Genomic DNA, 9212 nt, shown 5'->3' with positions numbered 1-9212 from the left:
ACTGAGTCCGAGGAGTTCGGGGGTCAGATGGATGGAGGACGGAGTTGCTTGTTTCATTGATTTATGTTGGTTGTTTATTTCTGTGCATTGATATGGCATTTACATGGTGCATGCACGTGCATTTTGTTTATATGAGAAAAGCCTGTTATTTGGCGTAAGTGGACTTACGGGTGCGTGTGTATCACGACCCCAAGCCGGGATGGGGTATTATTTCGATGGAGCTCCTCTGGTCACTCGGGAGTGGAATAAACTGAGTGATGTCCCCTGGGTTGTCGCTGGGCGACAACGGGAGCGGGGGCTAGGGGTTGCTTGGCTACGAACGCGCCGGGCGCGGAACCATGCATCGCCTTACGCACCGACTCTGTGGCCTTTCGCTGGTGAGGGCTAGAGGATGCTTGGCTACGAACACACGGGGCGTGGAATTGGGCATCGCTCGTTAGGTGTCACATGCGTGGTGGTACTCTGCGGTGTGGCACTAGAGCCAGGGTGTGCGGATGACCCCTAGGGGAGGTCATGGCGCATACGGATAAAATGGATTTTGGTTTGAGATGGTTATAGAGGCCAAATGTGACTTTTGGCGTGGTTTTTGGAAAAGGTGTGTTTTTGGGCCAAATGAGATTTTTGGTGTGTGTGGAAAAATATGTTTTATGGGTTTTGCGCATTGGCATCGCTTCATGCATATTATTTGAGTTCTATATGCTTTTATCTGGTGGTGTTTAGATTTTACTTACCTGCGGTACCATTTTTGGTTCCGTAGATTTTGGTGCAGGTTTCGAGGATGAGGAGGAGGAGGCTGAGCCCGAGGATGCGGCTCTGCCGGGTTGCTGATGTTATGTTTTGTATTTGGTTTAAAACTATATTCATGTTTTGTAATATTTTATTTATGTATGTTTTAAACAGCTTGTATTATATTAAGAAAAATTCTGGTACTTAGTTATTGACTTTCTTTATCCGCTGCGTTTCCCTTGCACATTTGTTGCTTTTACACACACTTGGCACACGTCGTTAGGGTGGTGACCCGTGATGTCATCATCCGGACGTCTCGATTTCCCCGTGTCCGTGCGTGGGGATTTGGGGGCATCACATAGGATGTGTAGTTAGGGTGTTTGGACCTATAGTCTCCAAGATAGGGAAAACATATGGACCCAAGGGTTCTGAGTACAGTATAGTCAGGGTGTTTGGACCTATAGTCTCCAAGATAGGGAAAACATATGGACCCAAGCGTTCTGAGTACAGTATAGTCAGGGTGTTTGGCATAAAGTCTAAATAAGGGTGAGTCCATATTAAGCACAGGGGTAGGGAGCCTATTTAATAAAAAAACTACAGTAGAAAAGCAGTCTAGCCAAAACCTGGGTGGTAAGTTTGCATGAAACATCATGGTTAGCCAAGATTTGTGATACTCCTATGCTTCCTTTTTGCTTTCCCATTCTGTTTAGGAGTTTTGGGACAAGCAGACTGATGAATAATCCCATTGTTTTGAAGATATGCAATCAGCTTGGCATCATTAAACTCCCCCCCTTCATCAGATTGAAATACTCGAATCTTAACATCAAATTGACACTTAACAAACATATGAAACTGAATAAAAGCTGAGCGCATATCAGATTTGTGCTTGAGAGGAATCAACCATTTAAAATTTGTAGCTTCATCAACAAATATGGCATAAAATTTAAACTTGTCCCTTGAAAGAGTAGAAGCTGGTCCCCATAAATCACAATGGATTTTATCAAAAGGAATAGTAACAGTGTGGTTTCTGGAAAGAAAAGGCAACTTGCATGTTTTTCCCATTTGACAACTTGTACAAATTGGTGAGGAAGTTTGTTTTAACTCAAGAGTAATAAACTTTTATTACAAGAAAGTCTAAAATTCTTGAGTTGGGATGTCCAAGCCTTTGATGCCATTGCTCCTTATTTGTAGATCAAAATCTAGAAGAGTAAAAACTCTCTTTATTCTGAGAACTGGAAGTAGAATAAAAAATGTAAGGCCCCTCTGATTCTTGCCTGTTGCCACTGTCTTCTGAGTTATCCTGTCCTTTAGCACAAAACCATGTCCATTAAACTCAAATTGTAGAGGATAAGCAGTAGTTAACTTGCTAACAGACAATAAATTCTTCTTGATTTCAGGAACTACTAGTACATCTTTTAACAAAATCTGAGAATTAGGAGACCCAACCAAAGCCTGTCCAACAAGAGTGATTGGTAATACGTTTCCATTTCCTACCATTATTCCATCATGGCCTTGATATGGAGTTAGGGAATGGAGAATACCTTCATTGGAAGTCATGTGATCAGTAGCCCCAGTGTCAAGATGCCAGGAAGAGGCCTCTTGAGGTTCCCCTAGTTTGACTGGTACAAAACTTTGAGGGAGACTGTCATGGGTAAAAGAATGATTAAACCTTTCAAAACACCTCAGGGCAGTGTGGTTGCTTTTGTTACAAATCTGACAGACAATGTCTTGTTTGTTTGTAGATTTGTTATGAGAGGGGGAGGCACGATGATTGTTGCTGTAATTTTGAGTGGGAGGGGTATGTGATTTGGAACCAATAGATGATCCTTGCACAAAACCACAGCCTTTGGATGTGAAAGAACCAGAGTTGGCATTGGATTTCTTGTGTTTAGATTGCTTCTGGCCATAGAAAACCATAGAGTAATTATTAACATCAGTTTTGTACCTGTCTGTGTAGCTCTCCAATAGAGTTACAACTTCTGAGTAGGCAGGGACTGGAGGCTTAAGCATAGTGGCAGTAAAGACTTCAAATTCTTTACCAAGTCCATTCAGCAGCCACCATGACTTCTTATGTTCTACTACAGGCTTGCCAATAGCAGCAAGTTCATCACACACAGTTTTGAATTTTCTAAGATATTCACCTAAGGAGTCAGATCCTTTGGTGATGGAGGTAAGTCTTTGCTTAAGACCAAGACTTCTATCAGAGGAAACTCGTGCAAAGGCATGAACCAGAGCATGCCACACTTCTGAGGCAGTGTTCAGGCCAACAACAATGCCTAACACTTCCTTAGACAAGGTGGCTGTAAGCCAACCTTTAACCAATCGATTAGACCTGCGCCACTTGGAATACAGTGGGTTAGGCTGAGAAGGATTACCTTGGAGACATTGAGAGGGAGGTTCAATGTCACCTGTTATGAATCCTTGAAGATCATAACTTTCCAAAATGTTTAACATTTGAGTTTTCCAAAGCAGAAAATTGCTGGAAGTCAGTTTAAGAGAAACATAGTTGGACACATTTTGTGAGACAGGATAAGAATATGGGTCAGAGGAAGATGAAATATATGAGGACTAAGAATTCTCCATTAGGGAAGGAAAAAAAAACACACACAACTCTATGTCAACCTGTATAGGCTCTTGATACCATATAAATGTTTTGAGAAACACTATCTCACGAGTTGAGATAGAGAGTGTGACTGCATTCATATATATATCAATATACAATCTAGTGTCTATCTATGGAACGACAACATAAAAGGAAAGATTTCTATACAAAAACTATATAGCTAGCAGAGAACTTAATACATGTGATTTACTCCTATAAATACACATTAGTTGATTAAAGAGAATTGCTGAGAATATTCCTGAATGTTGCTGTGATCATGAGCTAATATCCTTGATTGATGCGCAGCTGATTGTTTTGATTTCATTCCTAATAAAATCATGAGAGCCAACATGAAGCTGTTTACCCTTAACAAACCCTCCGATATTAATGCTAGGAGAAATATGTAGCATACTCAATTTTATTCTTATAATATCCACTGGATTTCTCCTACTTCTATTCGAAAAGCATTGAGCTTGCCTAACCTATTGGTGAAGAACTCTCTCAGATGATAAAGTTGTGTTTCGTACTTGAATTTAACGAGGAAGTAGTGGGATTTGTGATGAAGTCCAAGAACTTCAGATTTTCGTGGACGACGAAGAGTTCCGCACTTCACCCTTTTTTTAATTAAGTATCCAGACTGATCATGCTTCCGTACTATAAACTTTACTAATTTGTTTTGTCGTAGTTTTTAATTAGTAGAGAAAATTAAAGCGATGTTAAATTCATGTAATCAGTATGGAGGTAGGTAGGAATTAAATTTATGATAAATGCTTGCATGCTTTTATAATTAATATATATATATACCTATTCTATCCAATAAGTGACTATCTAACTATGAATAGTAACTTTTGTTATTTTCCTATCGACTTTTGTTATTTTCCGTTAAGTCTGTTAAGTCTTGTTTTACCGAAAGATCCTTAAGACCCTTGACTATTTGATGTGTAGCTCCCTTGTAAAATTTAATGATGGATCTTATTTTATCAAAAGGTTCTTAAGACTCGTGACCATTTAACGTGTAGCTCCATTATAGAATTGAATAAAAGATCATGTTTTACCAAAAGGCCCTTAATAGCTCCGCGGTGCACATGAATTGACGTCACTTTTTCATATACTTTTTGTTCTCAGTATACTCATTTTCTTTTCTTTTTGTTTCAATTTTTTTAAAATGACTTTACTCTTTAGTACAGAAATGCTTTAGAGCATTCTCATTGTAAAATTTGACTTTAAGTAAACTTAACTAATAAAATACTTAAAATACTCAATATATAATATTAATTATTAATTTATTTAGAATATAATTATTATTAATAGTTTAATTAGTAGAATTATAAAATGTGATAAAAATAAAAATTAAAAAAATTATTAAATTAATAATATTTTATTACTATAGAGAGAGTAAATAGATAATCCAATATGGATGCTGACCAATGTTCATATTTTGTTGAAGTTTATATTTTTTTTTATCTTATTTTTTGCTTTTCTTTAATCTTGTATTTTATTTTCTCAGGCAGATAAGTTACTATCTTTTTCACATTTTTTCTTTTATTTAAATCATTATATCATGTGCACCCCAAGGCTAACGCACCCGAGGTTGTTCCCTAGTGTGTATATATATATATGTATCAACTAGAATGAATTTAATTAAGGTATTGTGTTCTTTTGTAAATAAAATAAAAATCAGCCATGTTTGGTCATTGACTAGCCGGCAACTCAATTTGCCAATGTACTCCTTACCATGGATGCCCCTTACTAGTTAAATACACAGTAAACGTACACATGAAAACGTAGTTTGTTTTCATGAAATTCCTGTGTTGGAAACGAATTTTGTCATGGGTTCTTAGGGGTAGGTTCTTGAAGAGGAGAAGAACGTTTAGGCTGTGGAAGAATGATAGCAAAGAAGGGAATGATGGGCAGCAATGGTTAAACTATCAGTATAAGAGCATACAACTTGTAGTGGTATTCTTAGTAATATGTTGCATTTTGGTATAAATAGAGCTGGCATCTTTAGCTTGTTTTGACTTGTGCTTTAATTTAATGAAACGATGCGTTTCATCTATTAGGTAGTATAGTGCGCATTTTATGTTTTTAGTCTTGCATTTTGGGATTCCTTTCATGCTCTGTGTGTTTATAAGCGGTGCATGGCTTGTGTAACTCTCCGACTTTGATCATTTGAGTTCAATAAGAAATTGGAGGTTGGAAATTCCTCAAAAATTCCCTATCAAGATTCATGAAGGGAATTTTGCATTCAAGTCATCCTGTGTTTCATTCAGTTATGGGTTTTCTTGCTTTGCATTCTTTCTGAATTCTTGGTCGTTAAAGGTAGTGCAGCAATGTTCTTGGCATCAAGAATGTTACAAGTGGTATCAGTAGTAGTCGGTCCTAGTAGTAGGATTTGATGGCAGAAGGCATGTGTGGAGCATTGAAGGGTCAACAAGAAGGGTCTAAAAAATAGCAAGAATTGGTTCAGAAGCAATTGGACCATCATCAGCAAGCAATTGCTTGCATACAGAGAGGTTAGATCATATTTCTAATATGTTGAGTTCGTTGGTCGAATCTATGAATGTTAATGCTTTTAGAGAAAGAGAAGTTTCTGGTGAGCAAAGAAATAATGGTGAGAAGGCTATTTTTCAGAGAAGTGTGAGGATAGAATTTCCACATTTTAGTGGCACTGAGCCTGCTTGTTGTATCTTTAAGGCCAACCAGTATTTTGATTCTTTTCAAATACCTTTTCATCAAAAATTGATGGTGGCTTCACACCATATGGAAGGAGAGGCATTTGTATGGTATCAAAATGCCTTGGATGCTGGATAGTTGAACTCATGGGAATCCTTAGTGGTGGCTGTACAAGCACGATTTGGGCCATCAACATTTGATGACCCAATGGAGTTTTTAACTAGGTTGAAACAAACTACTTTTGTTAGTTTGTATACATCTCAATGTGAGGCCTTGGCTAATAGGATGAAGGGTTTATCCGAAAGTTAGAAGATGAGTTGTTTCATCAGTGGAATAAAGGATGATATTAGAATACAAATTAAGATGTTTAATCCCTTGAATCTTGGGGCTGCTTTTGGTTTAGCAAAGTTGCAGGAGGAGTATGTTTTGTCTTCAAGGAAGTCTTGGAGACAAAATGTCCAGTATGCTGATAAAGGGTCAAGTGTTCATGGAGGACCTATTGATTTAGTTGATAAGGCCAGAAATCTTTCTTTCCTTTAAAGAAGGTTAATCTTGCTCGTATGGATGAAAAAAGGAAGAAAGGATTGTGTTTCCATTGTGACAAGAAGTGGAATCCCACTAATGTGTGCAAGAGCCCTAAAGTGTATTTTTTTACATGAAGAAAAGAGTGAGGATCAAGAAGTGATTGAAAATATGGAGGATCTTGAAGCACAGTTGCTGCCAAAATCAAAATAATTCTTGAAGAAAGGTTCTGACAAACTAGAGGTGTCTATTCATGCAATTTTTGGTTGCATAAACAGTAATGCTATAAGGTTGTTAGGCAAGATTGGATTGTTTTCTTGTGAAATCTTGGTGGACTAAGGAAGCACTCACAACTTCCTGGATCCATTGGTAGTTGAAACTGCAAATTTGAAGGTCATTAAAGATAGCAATCTTCAAGTAAAGGTGGCAAATGGAACTAAAATAATCAACCACGGTAGATGTGAGGAAACAATAAGTGTGCAAGGGACTAAATTCAAAGTTCCTTTTCATGTATTAACCTTGAGGGGTTGTGATATTGTATTAGGAGTTCAATGGCTTAGAGCATTGGGCCTTATTCAATGGGACTTCAAGAACATGTCAATGCAGTTTCAAGTGGGTGATAAGCAGTTGCTTTTGTAAGGGTTGTTATCTGACTAGGTGCAGGTTGAGGCTGGGGTTAATATGATGAAGTCTTCTTTCATTGGGCAGCAAGGCTGGTTATTGTAGCTTATAGTTTAGAATGAGATGGAGAACGTCTAGCCCACACTAGAAATTGAAGAGGTTCTACAATTGTTCAAGACTATTTTTGAGGAACCAGTTGGGTTGCCTCCACCTTGAGAATTTGATTATCAAATTGTATTAAAAGAATGCCCAACTTCAATTTCTGTTAGACCTTATAGGTATCCTCAATACCAAAAAATAGAAATCAAAAAAATTGTTAAGGACTTGTTGACTAGTGGTGTCATTCGACCAAGTTAAAGTCCATTTTCCTCAATCCTTCTTGCGAAGAAAGTTGATGGCCCATGGAGGATGTGCATGGGTTACTGACCTCACAACCAGGAAACTGTCAAGGACAAATTTCCAATACCTGTGATTGATGAGCTCCTTGATGAGCTATATGGGGCAAAGTATTTTTCTAAACTTGATTTAAGATCAGGTTATCATCAAATAAGAGTGAGTGAAGAAGATATTCCTAAGACAGCCTTTAGAACTCATAAAGGTCATTATGAGTTCTTAGTAATGCCCTTTGGGGTTACTAATGTACCAGCTACTTTTCAGGGTTTAATGAATCATGTCTTTAAACCATTCTTTCGAAGATTTGTTTTAGTATTTTTTAATGATATCTTGGTTTACAACCAAGATTTAACTCAACATCTTGTGCATTTGAAAACAGTCCTATATGTTTTATAGGAACATAGCTTGTTTGCAAAATGGTCTAATGTAGATTTGGAGTTATGGAGATTGACTACTTAGGCCATATTATATCGAGGGAGGATGTTAAAGCAGATCCAACCTAGATCTCAACCATTTTAGAGTGGCCTCTTCCTAAAACAGTTAAGGCTTTCAGGGGATTTTTAGGCCTAATTGGTTATTATAGGAAGTTTATTAAGAATTATGCTTCAATAAATGGCCCTAGACCATGTTGTTGAAAAGAAATTCCTTTAACTGGATTGAGGAAGCTGAGAGAGCTTTTCTACACCTTAAGAATGCAATCGCTCACCCTCCAGCTTTGAAGCTACCAGATTTTGCTCAAGAATTTTCCATTGAATGTGATGCTTTAGTGGTTGGTTTAGGGGCAGTGTTGATGCAAAACAGTTAGCCTCTAGCTTATTTTAGTAAGGCACTTAACGGTAAGGACTTACTTTTGTCAACCTATGAGAAGGAATTCTTAGCACTTGTCAATGCAGTTGGGAAATGGAGGCCATATTTACTTGGTCAGCCATTCAAGATCAAAACTGACCAACAAGTTTAAAGCATTTGTTGGAGTAGAAAATAGCTACAGAGGCATAACACAAGTGGATCTCAAAGCTCATGGGATATGATTTTAAGGTTGAATACAAAAAAGGATGGGATAACAAAGTAGCTGATGCACTTTCCAAAAAGATGGAGAATGATTCTGCTACCTTGGCACTAATTTCTTTCCCAACACCTATTTGGATATAAGAATTGAAGCAAAGCTATTCAGAGTTTTCTCACATTACTAATGGGTTGAGGCATTACAAAAAGAGCAGTAGGTTCCTACACAATTTTCTTTGCAACAAGGCCTTCTTCTTCAAAAAGGCAAGATTGTGATTGTGCCTGGATCATCATTTCAGAAGAAAGTGTTGCAGCATATCCACTACAGTCCAGAAGCTGGGCATGTTGGTTACCACAAGACTCTACAGAAAGATAAGCTTGAATTTTTTTTGGCCTAGTATGAGGAAATTGGTGAAAGAGTGTCAAGTCTATCAAGTCAATAAGTCTAAAATGTTATGCCAGTAGGGTTGCACCAGCCCTAACCTATTCCTCAGAAACCTTGGCTTGATATTGCTATGGATTTTATCGAGGGCCTTCCTTCCTCCCATGGCATGACAGTTATTTTTATAGTAGTAGATAGGCTGACCAAGTTTGGTCATTTCTTTCTTATGTCTCACCCATACACAGCTTCTAAAGTGGTAGAAGTCTTTTTCTCTAGTGTTTTCAAGCTTCA

This window comes from Carya illinoinensis, chromosome 12 (assembly GCF_018687715.1).
Source record: "Carya illinoinensis cultivar Pawnee chromosome 12, C.illinoinensisPawnee_v1, whole genome shotgun sequence".
NCBI classification, from domain to species: domain Eukaryota; kingdom Viridiplantae; phylum Streptophyta; class Magnoliopsida; order Fagales; family Juglandaceae; genus Carya; species Carya illinoinensis.
This window is presented reverse-complemented; position numbering follows the sequence as displayed.